The following is a 14575-nucleotide window of genomic DNA, read 5'->3' as shown; positions in this document are numbered from 1 at the left end:
CATCGTTCGCTTGTTTCCCGTGTCGCGGTGTTTTGGTTAGCTGGTTGGTTTAATTACTGGTTGGCTCATGGTACTGCTGGCGCTTTTTCCGGGGGAGGAGGTTGATTATAGGTATCACTTCCCAATTGTTCTACTAATAAGTATTTTGCTTGTCCCATTTATTACGATAACAAGTTTACCTACTATATATCATTTTATTTTTATATAACAGATCAATGCAAAATGATTGTTCATCTCTCGATGCCAATCATCAGCAGGATCGTGACGTCATTCACTCAATCCTCAAAACGATGGCAGTAATTTCAGTGAGGAAGGATATAATAAAGATTAGTTTGTAAACTGGTAATATCTTCCAAATACTACAAACAGTGCCAGATAGAGCTCCAGTGAAATACACATGCAACTAGTCTAGTATGATTGTGACGTCATCAATTGCCTATATTATCAAGACAACGGCATTGCGACTTGATGAAGACTGTAACTTTTACATTCATTGTAAATGGATCTTGTAGAGAGATAGAAGACTATATGAGACTATTTTTCTCTTAGATGTTAACTATTGAGAGAGGGAAGAAAGAGAGCACAATCCCTACCTTACTCTCTGTGTGTATGTGAAGGGCGGGTGTGGGGGTGGGGAGGGAGTGTTGGAGGGGTTGGATGACGTACCCACCACATTGGAGACCAAGTAGATATTATAGTATTCATTTGCACCACCACCAGAACGCTTATTGTAGAATTGGAATTAAATGGTAATATGCAGTATTTATTTTAATTTAATTTTGTCCTAGTATGTAACAAAGTCGTCGTTACTTGCGTAAATGAAGAGAAATGTTTGCTCCACCTACTCGTGTGTCCCTGTTCATTTATTGCTGGTGACCTACTCTCAGCCTCCACGCACTCCTCGAGTGCAGGGTATATAACATCCTTCATCGGTCCAATTGTATATAACGATACGATTCATCCAAATTCCAGACCCATATCTCCACCTCCCTTACCAACCCCCCCCCCCACCCTTTCCCGACTAACACTTTACTACTCAGAACAATACATAAACGCTTATAATTCTATTAATATTTCTAACTTTTTCTTAAGCAGACATGTTTGTAATGCTTTTGTTATAATCTCTACATACTGTATCCACATACACTCGGTAACTAGGAGTGCATGATTACACTTTTATATGGTTTCTTTATTCCTCCTTTTACTATATTTGGATTTCAACTGTGACGTATGGGTTACGTAATGTCTTAAATCTAACAAGAGTCAAGGCTACAGGAACCTGTAGCAACCAACCTGGCGGTGGTGATGGCGCGCGTGTATATATGCGTCTGTGACACTTGCTTGAGTCCGTGATAACTCAACAACTGAGTGATGCATATTTGACATACTTGCTATGTAGTTGTATTATTGTCGGATTGTAGCTAAACTAGGTATACAGTTGCTGGTTAATATCTGGGCCCCAACAAATTCCGCACCCATTTTTGAGCTGGTGGGACCAGATTTTATTTCCAACTAAAGTGCATTTTGGGGCAACTTCTTTGGGCCCGAATTTTGCGGCCCAATATTTTGGGACCATCTGAGCCCACATTTTCTCTCCATTGCAATAACACCGCAACCGTAAGTCGGGTTGTAGCCAAACTTGGTAAACAGTTGTTGTTTAGTAGCTGGTACATGTATACATAAATATTATGATAATGAGTGATGGCATACAACACTTTAATATTCACTTACAAAGGAACCATAGTGACCGTTGGGCTCTTGTTAATATTTTATCGCCTTCATTTACCATACGTTGTTATTTTAGTCCTAAGTAAAGCCATAGCTTTTTAAGACAATACAATCACGTGAGCTTACATAACTGCACAAGATTGAATATGATAATTTATGCTGCTAATGTTCTGTACATTATAGTAATCCTTATATTACGCTCTCTGTGTTTCACTTTTCATTTTATTTCCTTAAAGTGTTTAATTTACTGCATCTATTAAAGTTTCTACTTGTTTGTGAGACTAAAGGAGAATTAAACCTAACAATCATTTTAATATTATAAGTTATCGATCATTGATATATTATGTGATAGGTAAACTATCGATCATTGTAATATAACGTGATAGAAAAGCCATCGATCATTTTAATATTACATGATAGGTAAGCTATCGAACATATTTAATATTACATGATAGGTAAGCTATCGATCATTGTAATATTACATGATAGGTAAGCTATCGATCATTGTAATACTATGTGATAGGTAAGCTATCAATCATTATAATATTATGTGATAGGTGAGCTATAGATCATTTTAATATTTCAATGATAGGTAAGCTATCGATCATTTTAATATTACATGATAGGTAAGCTATCGAACATACTTAATATTACGTGATAGGTAAGCTATCAATCATTATAATATTATGTGATAGGTAAGTTATCGATCATGTTAATATTATGTGATAGGTAAGCTATCGATCATTTTGATATTATGTGATAGGTAAACTATCGAACATTTTAATATTACATGATAGGTAAGCTATCGATCATTGTAATACTATGTGATAGGTAAGTTATTGATCATTGATATATTATGTGATAGGTAAGTAATCGATCATGTTAATATTATGTGATAGGTAAGCTATAGATCATTTTAATATTTCAATGATAGGTAAGCTATGGACGAGCAAGTCACTTTAGGCCACTCACGCATTTGAGAAAAATTACATTTAATTTTAGAAATACCGTTTCTGAAATATTCGTTAAGATACAAGACTTGTAGATTTGAATAATTATTGAAATTTTACATTTTGTCTTCATTAATTGCTTCATTAACAGTCTTCTCTAATATAAGGAGAACGTTAACAAGTGATTGTTTTAGCATTAAATCATTTTTTTGTAGTAAAGCTGATAATATTATGTATATCAAGTAATCCTTAGAGACCAAGATCGGCTCTGTATAGTATATACTCTTCATTCGGTTCTTCTACTGTTATTTTAATGCGCCTTATAAATGATTCTACAGGCTTCATTTTATTTCAGATCTTCTTTATTTCTATATATTCCGATATTTTCCTTCGATATATAATAATTCTAAGACTACATGTAATACTTGCTGTAATTATTATTATATTTAGTCATTAATTGTTAGATTCAACCATTTATTAATTTTACTTTCTTTCAAGATTTAGTTGCTTTATTTCGTTCCTCCTATATCTATGTTATGAATTAATCTTTGATATTACTCACGCGTAATACAGTGAATATAAGAAGAATATTGTTCAATGTTATCATAATAACAAAGACTGGCTGTCTACCGTTATACCATTGATTGTGTTACCCAAAATCAAACTAAACATTGTCTTAGACATTAATTACTAACAATGACATATATTGTTTTTCAATCCAGTTCTTTGTTCCATTATTATGATCTCTTATGACGTTTCTTTGAAGACAATAGGAACACGTGACTTTGACGTATTATAGTAAGATTTTAACATGATAGCAATGAAAATAATGTTCTGTTTGTTTAACATTAACCTTAAATGCAATGATCGGCTCTCCATACATATCTTTCATTCTTCTTGTATCGTTATTTTGCTTCTTATTAATGGTGCCGGTTAATGATTAATAAATATTCATGATCTCTTCATTTTTATTCAGTTTTTGTCGTATTTGCTTTAAACCAATTGGATATTATGAAGCCATAAAGTTTACCAATATTACTCAACCCCCGGCCAGCAAAACTGAATATATTTACATAACTATAAACACCGACTAACAGATAAATATGGAAGAAATCATTGCGTTGTAGTTTCTGTTTATGATATGATATATTTCTAAGGAAATAATTATTGCTTTATTTTGTAATTGTTCTTGGTATCTTCCATATTTCTGTATGCTTGAACAAATAAACAAGTTTTGCAACCAAACACACTTGTTCCCTTTAGGCCTGTTCCCACGAACGCGGGCTTGCTTCACTCTTGATCGACCTATCGAGGCTAGGGCAACGTGGGAACGGAGCAAGCCCGAGCTTGATCAAGCCCCTCATGAGAGGTGGGGTTAGGACAGCTAAGCCCGTGTAAACGTTAATCAATGTAAATAAACTATTGCCTTGGGGTTTAAAAGATACGATGGATTTTTTCAGTTGTGGTTTGCGCCGCTTGCTTATTTCTGTATCGACATTGGACCGATGCAGCGAAAATGAAGGAATTCAAAGGCATTGCTGAGTAGTACACAGTGTATAGCTGCCCGTGTATATCCGCATACATACAGTATAAAGTTTGAGTTGTTTTCTTGAAGACGTCCAGATAACCGGAAAGGCCATTATTATTATTATTATTATTATTATTATTATTATTATTATTATTATTATTATTATGATGATGATGATGATGATGATGATGATGATGATGATGATCATCATCATCATCATCATCATCATCATCATCATCATCATCATCATCATCATCATCATCATCATCATCATCATCATCATCATCATCATCATCATCATCATCATCATCATCATCATCATCATCATCATCATCATCATCATCATCATCATCATCATCATCATCATCATCATCATCATCATCATCATCATCATCATCATCATCATCATCATCATCATCATCATCATCATCATCATCATCATCATCATCATCATCATCATCATCATCATCATCATCATCATCATCATCATCATCATCATCATCATCATCATTATTATTGTTATTGTTATTGTTATTGTTATTGTTATTGTTATTGTTATTGTTATTGTTATTGTTATTATTATTATTATTATTATTATTATTATTATTATTATTATTATTATTATTATTATTATTATTATTATTATTATGATGATGATGATGATGATGATGATGATGATGATGATGATGATGATCATCATCATCATCATCATCATCATCATCATCATCATCATCATCATCATCATCATCATCATCATCATCATCATCATCATCATCATCATCATCATCATCATCATCATCATCATCATCATCATCATCATCATCATCATCATCATCATCATCATCATCATCATCATCATCATCATCATCATCATCATCATCATCATCATCATCATCATCATCATCATCATCATCATCATCATCATCATCATCATCATCATCATCATCATCATTATTATTGTTATTGTTATTGTTATTGTTATTGTTATTGTTATTGTTATTGTTATTGTTATTATTATTATTATTATTATTATTATTATTATTATTATTATTATTATTATTATTATTATTATATATTAATTGTTATTATTTTCGATATTTTCCTGTACAATATGTCGCAGAAGTAGACAGAGCGAAGTATGTGGTCGGAAGATGAAGTATTCGCATTGCTTGGCATCTGGTGCGACGAAAATAATATGTCGAAACTTGATGGGATATGCCGCAACGCTCCAGTGTACTGAGACATCTGTATGCGTATGGGAGAGAAAGGCTATGGCAGAACGGTCAGCCAAATAAAGTACAAACTGAAAAATTTAAGCTAGGCTTACTGTTACTGGATTCTATTTTATCGATGAAATATTTTCGGTGAAATTCAATATAAATTATATATGTTTTAAAAAAAATCGTTGAGCCGTCATATATAAGTAGTGCATCGGTGTTTTCGTGGTTTTTGTGTAACACGACGAAAGTTTGAACAGAAGACTCTTCGTTGTTTATCCTTTTGCTGTAAAGTTGATCCGTGAATTTTACCTCAGCAATTTTTTCTTATTTATTTGTTTCGATTACTTTGGTTACGACTATTCATGTGTAATAAATGTACCCACATATTTCCCCTCTACGCAGTTTGAATTCATATATGGGGGGGGGGGGCTGAAGATAGACGGACGGCCTAGGGGAGGGGTCCAAGGGGAGGGGGTGTCACCTCCCATTGGATTTTTTTTTTGCATTTCCAGGTGGCCTCAGATGCAATTTGGTGCAATATAGCACACTTCAACACCCACTCCATTTTTGTAAATAATTTTGCATTTTCACCCGGCCTTAGATGCAATTTGGTGCTCCAAATGAGTTTTTTTCTCATTTGGAAATGAAAAAAGGGTTTTCTGACTTGCGAAGCGGGGAGGCGGAATGATACTTCCGCCCTCCATATTTTTCACTGGGGGGCTGGTGCCCCCAGCCCCCCCCCCCCCCGGTACCTACGCCCTTGCGGTGTTACACTTGTAAGATTTCCCGCGACCATCGTTTTGGGTTAGCACTAATTTCCCGCCAATTTGTAAAGTGTAAGAAATGAATTATAAACGCTGCTTTGGAGTCATAATTGTACCACGTTATCTTACATCTGAACATAAGGAGATGTACAAAATAATTTTTCTTCAAATAGTTATGCGTAGGCCTACCAGGTGAGATGAATGTATATTTAGCCAGCATGAATTGATCTAGTAACAAAGGTGGAGTGTTCTAGACCTACAAAGCCTAGTCGATGAGGCGAATGTTCGTAAAAGCACACTAAAACCAATACGTTCACTTCAAATACTGCGAACTCTGTATTAGAAAGTAATAACAGGAAATGTGCCACCGTAAAGCGTTTAGTCTACACGCCGTAACTTGTTTGATGCAATACTAGCAAAGTACACTGCAGTGGAATTTCTTGTTGGCAACTTGCCAAGAAAAGTTTTTACATCTATGTCAAGTCCTATGGTACAGTATAAATAGGTACGGACATCGAGCCCAGCCCAACCATTTTGTGTTAGGGATTAAAAATTTCTTTTGAGTAAAGTGTGCAAACAGATTTTTTCCAGAGTTGTTGGAACAATTGTACGCACACAAAGTCGGCATATCTGCTAGATATAATTGATATGATTATATTTAGGTTTTCCATTTTATTTTATTTTTTCATTTTGGAAACTATGAGAGATTTTTTAACTTAAGCCCCGCGAAAAGTCGTACCACTCATTGCACTCAAAATATTGCGCTTCAGATAGGAACAATGATTTCCCTGCCCAGTGCATTGACTTTTCAAAGGTGGTAAACGTTGGCCGTATCGGGAAAGCCCCGGTAGAAAATAGCGTTTGTGCGCTGTTTGGATGATATATGCCCCCTGCAAAAAAGACTCACTGCATAGCTGTCGATCGCTGCTCGTATTCTCTATTGCAATAACCTAGTTCGAACGTTTTCCAAGGTTTTCCAAGCCTGTCGCTATGCCCGGAGTTAACTCGTTGAAACGCGGGTTCAAATTGAAGGGCTTATCTGCGGTTACAGTTTTAGCTCCACCTATCCTTGCTTGAAGCAAGACCGCGTTCGTGGGACATGCTGTACAGTGTTTGCTGTTATTTTAAAGCTTCGAGGATATGCGACTAAATGTTACTGAAAAAAATGTAACGTAATCGTACAGTAAGACACTTGACCGTAGTATCACAATGCAGTGGCGTAGGAAGGTACTTTTGAGTGGGGGGGGGGGGGGCTGAAGACTGATGGCCGGCCTGGGGGAGGGGTCTAAGGGGAGGGGGTGTCCCCCTCCCCTTTGGAATTTTTTGCATTTCCAGGTGGCCTCAGATGCAATTTGGTGCAATATAGCACACTTAAACACCCACTCCATTTTGTAAAGTTAATTTTGTATTTTCACCTGGCCTTAGATGCAATTTGGTGGTCCAAATGAGATTTTTTTTCTCATTTGGAAATGAAAAAGGGGTTTTCTGACTTGCGAAGCGGGGGGGGGGGGCGGAATGATACTTCCGTCCCTCCACATTTTTCACTGGGGGGGGGGCTGGCGCCCCCCCCAGCTCCCCCGGTTCCTACGCCCTTGTCACAATGGACGCAACGATTCACAATATGCATTTAATATTGTTATTGAAAGAAGAAAGAAAAACATAATTTACATTGCAAAAACATTCAATGTACATTTTTAACTTACGGAGATTTAGACAGAAATTGTTAAATACACGTTACCAGTAACGATTCTTCCTAAATGCAGCAGTTTGTGTTGAATTTATCACGCTCCGTTAATTGGTAAATGTGCAACTCCTTTACATGTACAACAACGTACAGTACCTATATACCTACATACCCTAAAATATATATATGAAACTGCAATCTACTTAAATCACTCCGGAAATTATGAAATTAGACAAAGAGTGTAAGAGTACTCCAAGATTAATGAATGTCGTCCAGTTACAGAGTTGTTGACAACTGACAATTCATAATCATGGACGTTAAATTTGAATCTAAGAGACTGACTTCGGTCAGCTTGCGGCTTTGATAAGCCGATGGTGGCTTCTTCGCGAGTTCCTGCTTGCTCGAGGATCTAAAATACATACATACATTCAAGAGTTCGCACAATAATGCATTGCTGTTAACTTTGTGGGACGCAGATTCATCTGTGTTGGACTAAACGCTTCGAAAATTGTTTAAGAGTAGCCAACTGGTTGTAAGTTGTAAGTGTGGGATATTCATAAGAGTGGTCGCTGTTTCAATCATATATGTTTCTATCTAAACTGTAAATGTTGTAAACCACTAAAATACCACTGTTGTCAGGCTAGGTTTTATTTTAATATTCTATATATTTAGTTTTGAGAAATGACAGTTTAAACAGCTGACGCCATCAATAAAAGTGACTGGATTGTACAATCTAACACGGAGACAATTATGTCAGTCTTTCGAATGCAACATAAAACTTACAGTTACGGGCAAAAAATACTTTATTGCCGCAAATAACATGTTTACAGTAAAGTACATATTTGTCACGCATAAATTGGAACTTATTGAAATAGTGTTGAAAATTATCCAATATTTATACAGAATTTAAATGAATTATCACAAAAAAAAGACAGAAAAGGAAAATATAAGAAAACTCCAAAAAAGTGTAAACAATATATAAAGTATTACAAATTATCAATTCGTTTACTTTAATAAGTTAACATTGCCAAGAACCATTTAAACTAACAATGACGTCATCCATCAATCACTACGTCATCAATAAATATGATCATCTTTCTCATGGATGTCAATTGAATAAACTCACAATCCATGTAATATGACAATGTAAACTAACATACAATGATGTCAATTTGTTTTTAATCTGTATATCATACATCACGTACACTCGATAATTATATGAGAGCCTATTTTTACTTGTATTGTGCTTTATTTCCTTACCATATTTTTACATAATGGCCTTAACTATTATATGACGTATCTGTTACGCAATGTCTTGAATCATTACTAATAACACTAAATTATAATTTGTCAATGTTCACATTAAATGTCATTGATTGGTTATCTACCACCCAGTGGCTATTTTCTAGTTTATTGGTCGCTGTTTATCTGGAAATTTCAACAACTTTTCCAAATTGAAAACAGTGTCTTAATAAATTATATTTTTTCTGAAACTTGTCTTAAATTCTTTTAAGAAGATAAGGATTTTGGTACTTAAGAAGTAGAAATTTCGAAATAACAGGTCGATCTTTTCACATTGAATATCCAATTTGCATTTTTTTAATCTCAAACTTTCACTACTATATTTCAAACTATCGCCTATTTTCTCTAGCTTTCGACTTTAAGTTGGGAAGGTTAAATAAGATATTTCGACTTATTACCTTAACATATTGGTTTTGTATTTCATAATTCGACTTATTCCTCATGATATCGCCTTAATACCTCATCAGATCACCGATGTTATCTCAGAATACCAACGTTTCCTGATTAGATTAGTGTTAGGTAATACGGGGTAAAGAAAGGACCACATGGATAAACTGCTGACATTTCGACTTAGTATGTTGAACAATTAACCGATAATGAAGTATGTAAGAAAAAGTTATACATTGACGTAGTGGCTTGAAGTATTTCATCGACTTGATATAGGCCCAGATGGTTTGATTGTTCTTATGCATATCTCTGGTATGAAAATGAAACTTGTGAGCAACATATTTAATAGGGCGCACTGAAAACTTAAATTGGTTCACCGACTAACATAACGTTAGTCCATCTGGTGCCTCTCCCGACTAACATAGCCTTAGTCAGTTGCTATACCGACTAATTTATTCCTTAGTCAGTTGGATTTCTTAGTCGGTCATCTTAGTCCGTCAGCTTAGTCGATCAACAATTTCTTAGTCGGTAAATGTATATTAGTCAGTTACCTTGGTTGGTGACATTAGTCGGTCTTTACCGACTAATTTATATGAGCCACCGACTAGTTTATAGCAGGTTTTACATTAGTCAGGATGGTGCCTCTCCCGACTAACCTTTCTTAGTCGGTATCGACTGACTAGTTGCACTGACTAGAATCACTGAAAGAATTAAACCCGACTAGTTTCACTGACTAGCATCACTGAAAGAAAAGAGAGCAGAAGAAACACAAATAATGTGTACGTTGGCAGTATTTATTTCTGATAAAACTTCTGATGTCTACAAAGGCTGACTTTCGACAGATAGAGAAGACATCACTGTAAACAAAAATCTGAAAATATGATTTTATTCCAACAAAGTTAAGACAAGTTAATGGATCAAACATGAATCGCAAAAGTATAGCACTGCACAATAATGCAAAGTTGAATCTTGGGCAAGGGTTCCTCATGACTTTCGTTTTGAAGTGGTACCCCAAATCGACACCAGTTAAGTCTTCACGAACAAAGAGTGTTTCTCTTAACTACAAATGGCCTCCCACTTGTCTTCAGGAAGCCAAAATCTGCACCATTATTGACCTGTGAACAGAAAATATGATATATGTGTAAGCACAGATACAGATATAGCACATGATAACTCACATTATCATAAACATACATTTACATTAAAATTTTATAACATATTGGGAGGTATACATTTAAATCTAGGTCCCTCAAATTATAAGCCAGGAATAGCAGCTTTACCAAATAATTATTAGCTTTGCACAGCATAACACCAAGTTATTTTTCAAAGCTTAATAATTATGTTAATCATGTTAATAATGATCCCAATAGACCGGGAGCCCAGAGGGTTTGGTTAGCTGGGAAGGTAACCAATTGCCTTGTACATCACAATGTTCACAGTGCATTCCTGAATATGAAACCAGACGACTGGCAAACCGACTGTGGTGGGTGTGGCTGGGACAGCAATTTTAAAGTCACCTAATAGCTAACCTAGATCAGGTTTCATGGTAACCACATCAAAGTAAGAACAATGTGTCAGGTATGGCCCCAAGAGCAACAAATGGCCATCGCTAGTAATTATTGGTGGTGGGGTACCCCTGCCAGTGATCAACAATTGACCCCTCAAGACTGACCTAGGTCAGCTCATGAGGTAACCACTTGAAACCTACTGGAAAATGTTGGTTAGGACTTCAGATACAACTGATGGGCATTGCCAGTAATTTTTATTGGTGGGGTACCCCTGCCAGTAGACCCCCAATATGCCCATCCCCTCATTGACCTAGGTGAGCTCATGATTTGACCAGTTGAAACCTACAGGAAAATGATAGGTATCACTTCATATGTAAGGATGGGCATTTCCAGTAGTTTATATTGGTAATTTGGTGGGCCACCACTGCCAGAGTCCGCCCATCCCTTACATATAGAATCCTGTCAATCATTTTCCAGTAGTTTTCAACTGGTTAAATCATGAGCTGACCTAGATCAATGAGGGGGGGGGGGCATTTTAGGGGTCTACTGGCAGGGGTACCCCACTAATATAAATTACTGGAAATGCCCATCCCTTACATATAGAGTCCTGCCAATCATTTTACAGTAGTTTTCAACTGGTTACCTCATGAGCTAATCTAGGTCAATGGGGGATGGGCATTTTGGGGGTCTACTGGCAGGGTTACCCCACCAATGTAAATGACTCGAAATGCCCATCCCTTACATATGAAGTGATACCTATCATTTTCCAGTAATTTTTCAACTGGTTATCTCATGAGCTGACCTAGGTCAATGAGGGAATGGGCATTTTGGGGGTCTACTGGCAGGGGTACCCCCCCCCCAATATAAAATACTGGAAATGCCCATCCCTTACATATGAAGTGATACCATATTCCAGTAGTTATCAACTGGTCAAATCATGAGCTCACCTAGGTCAATGAGGGGATGGGCATATTGGGGGTCTACTGGCAGGGGTACCCCACCAATAAAAATTACTGGCAATGCCCATCAGTTGTATCTGAAGTCCTAACCAACATTTTCCAGTAGGTTTCAAGTGGTTACCTCATGAGCTGACCTAGGTCAGCCGTGAGGGGTCAATTGTTGATCACTGGCAGGGGTACCCCACCACCAATAATTACTAGCGATGGCCATTTGTTGCTCTTGGGGCCATACCTGACACATTGTTCTTACTTTGATGTGGTTACCATGAAAGCTGATCTAGGTTAGCTATTAGGTGACTTTAAAATTGCTCTCCCAGCCACACCCACCACAGTCGGTTTGCCAGTCGTCAGGTTTCATATACAGGAATGCATTGTGAACATTGTGATGTACCAGGCAATTGGTTACCTTCCCAGCTAACCAAACCCGCTGGACTCCCGCTCTACAGATCGGTGAAAATTTGACCAAACTTATGAAGCTTGCACGTAAATGATATACTAGACTGTTTTTTTTTAGAACAGGTTATGAAAAGTATCTTTAATATCATTAAACAGTTGGGTACAATAGTTAAACTCACTCTTCCATCTTTTTTCTCTATGGTACTTGCTCCTTTGCTTTTTGGACTCTTGGATAAACTCTTTTGTTCTGTGAAGGGTACCAATATATCATCTTAAAACATGTCTTTAAGCCATATATAACACAGTTCTCCTCTTCTGTTGTTGCCTCCACACTGGTGTCGTACATCACAGGAAACCTCACCCTTGACTTAGATATTTGGCTTTTCAATTCCTGCTGGAAAAAAGAAACAGCAAAGTATTCATCATTTGAAAAAAAAAATTAAATAAAGTTGTCACTACAAAGTTAATATGAGATTTGCTTCCACTATAGTCTCAAAAAACAATCCCAAAGTTTGAAGCAGACTGTATAAAGCTGAAAATTTGAACGAGAGTGTCATCACCATTGCAACCAGAATCAAATGCCCAGAATACAGAGATAATAAAACATGGGCTAAATCTTTGTTTGTTTTTATGATATTTAAAAATATAAAATTTTAGAAACAGAAATGCACTGAGCCAACTTATTTATAGGCCTAATCGTTTTCAGTTGTTATTTTGCTTGCTCACATAACAAGCCTGTTTAGACCTAGGCTAGAGGACAAGCCTGTTTAGACCTAGGCTAGAGGAGAATCAGTACTTTGTTACACTAAGTTTGTCTTTCGGTCGTTTGATTTAGTCTTACTAGTAGTACTAAAGTATATAATGGACCGGCGAAGACTAGAGAATACCCAGAGTTTTAGCAACTGCGTTAAACTGTATCATCTGATCTATTATTTACGTCAATGAGTTTCATTCAATCTAGGATCAAAAAGAAAAAACTAATTAATCTTAACCTTTAAACTTTGCTACTAAACAGATATGCTTGAATTACAAATAAATGTCAAAAAACATCATAATCTACGAATCGATGCATATACATATACATAAACAGAATAATTTGAATTCGTGCAAGTGAACCCTGCACTACATTGGACAGAAAAAAAACGTGCAATTAGACCAAACTAAACATACTAAATTTTCCGTTACTTCTACATAAAATATCAATACAAATACAACAACTTACTCTTTTGGCAGTATACTAAAAGCACATGTTACAGGGATGTAAGTGCAGCCAAAAAAAAACCCCGGAAAACTATTCGGAGAAACCGGGGGAATGCCGTCCTAACACATCCTACTCCTACAGTAGCTCTGAATACTTACGCACTATCGTTATGTTGGCTAGCTCAAAAGTATTAGCGCTAACACATCCTACCCCTTGTTCTGACTACTTACACACTATCGTTATGTTAGGCTAGCTCCAAGTAACGAATACGTCGCAGCGAAATCCGGAATAAAAAACAGTCTCACATTTGAAAGCGATCACGAATATCGACTATCATATGCGTATCCCGTAGATTTAGCCGCTCACAAATATCACAAGCGTTAATTCCGAAACTTATGTCGAGCACCAGCAGTTACGAATCAACGTGAATTAGGCAAGGTTTTTCAACGACAGAAATGAGCTATGGCGATTTGAAGTTCGCACGTACGCAACGATGTTCACATGGCACACACAATGTTGTACAGTGCAATGCGATGTGTAACAGGAAATGGTATTTTGCTTGATCGATGAGTGAAAATTGAAGTTAGCTTGCTGCAACGGGCCAGGCATTTTTGCCGCGTTGTGTCTTTGATATTTGTACAATTGTGTGGAACTTTATTGGAATTAAAAAAAAAACCGGATTACCGTAAAAATACGGAAGACTTACATCCCTGATGTTATAATAACTTCAGACTATCAAGCTTTCCTGAGAAAAAACGGTTAATACTTCTTACAGTAAACAAGTCGACCGTGAAGGAATGTCGCAATTGTTTCCTGGGCGTGACCGGATATTAAATACTAAAAAATGATAAATGAAAAGGTTAAATAGAACTGAAGCGTGCATCCTGACTGCTCGCAACATATAATACCGTTGACTAGCCAACATAATTTGTTCAGCCTACTGTGACT

General features: G+C 36.4%; 2 protein-coding genes and 1 long non-coding RNA gene across 7 annotated transcripts in view; 1 reads left to right on the top strand and 2 right to left on the bottom strand.

Moving 5' to 3' along the window:
- LOC139969995 (uncharacterized) overlaps nt 1-14575 on the bottom strand; it is a 958452-nt gene that overhangs the window by 78118 nt on the left and 865759 nt on the right. The gene's annotated exons all lie outside the window — the stretch shown is intronic.
- The window catches only part of LOC139969972 (uncharacterized), a 290887-nt gene that overhangs the window by 94743 nt on the left and 181569 nt on the right, over nt 1-14575 (top strand). The window contains exon 12 of one of the 4 annotated variants that reach the window (XM_071975454.1): nt 212-3643. The exons of the other annotated variants lie outside the window; for them this stretch is intronic. The gene's annotated coding sequence lies outside the window, so the exon portion shown is untranslated. Of the gene's footprint in view, nt 1-211; nt 3644-14575 lie in introns of those variants that run through there. 4 annotated transcript variants of the gene reach the window in all.
- On the bottom strand, nt 10337-14325 carry LOC139970301 (uncharacterized). Its single transcript, XR_011794088.1, has 3 exons — nt 13786-14325; nt 12606-12820; nt 10337-10678 (listed from the first exon to the last, which is right to left on the bottom strand). It is a non-coding gene; the product is annotated as an uncharacterized lncRNA (long non-coding RNA).

Source organism: Apostichopus japonicus, chromosome 7, assembly GCF_037975245.1.
Source record: "Apostichopus japonicus isolate 1M-3 chromosome 7, ASM3797524v1, whole genome shotgun sequence".
NCBI lineage: Eukaryota > Metazoa > Echinodermata > Holothuroidea > Aspidochirotida > Stichopodidae > Apostichopus > Apostichopus japonicus.
The sequence above is the reverse complement of the archived record's forward strand: the minus strand, read 5'-3'. Positions and strand labels throughout refer to the sequence as shown.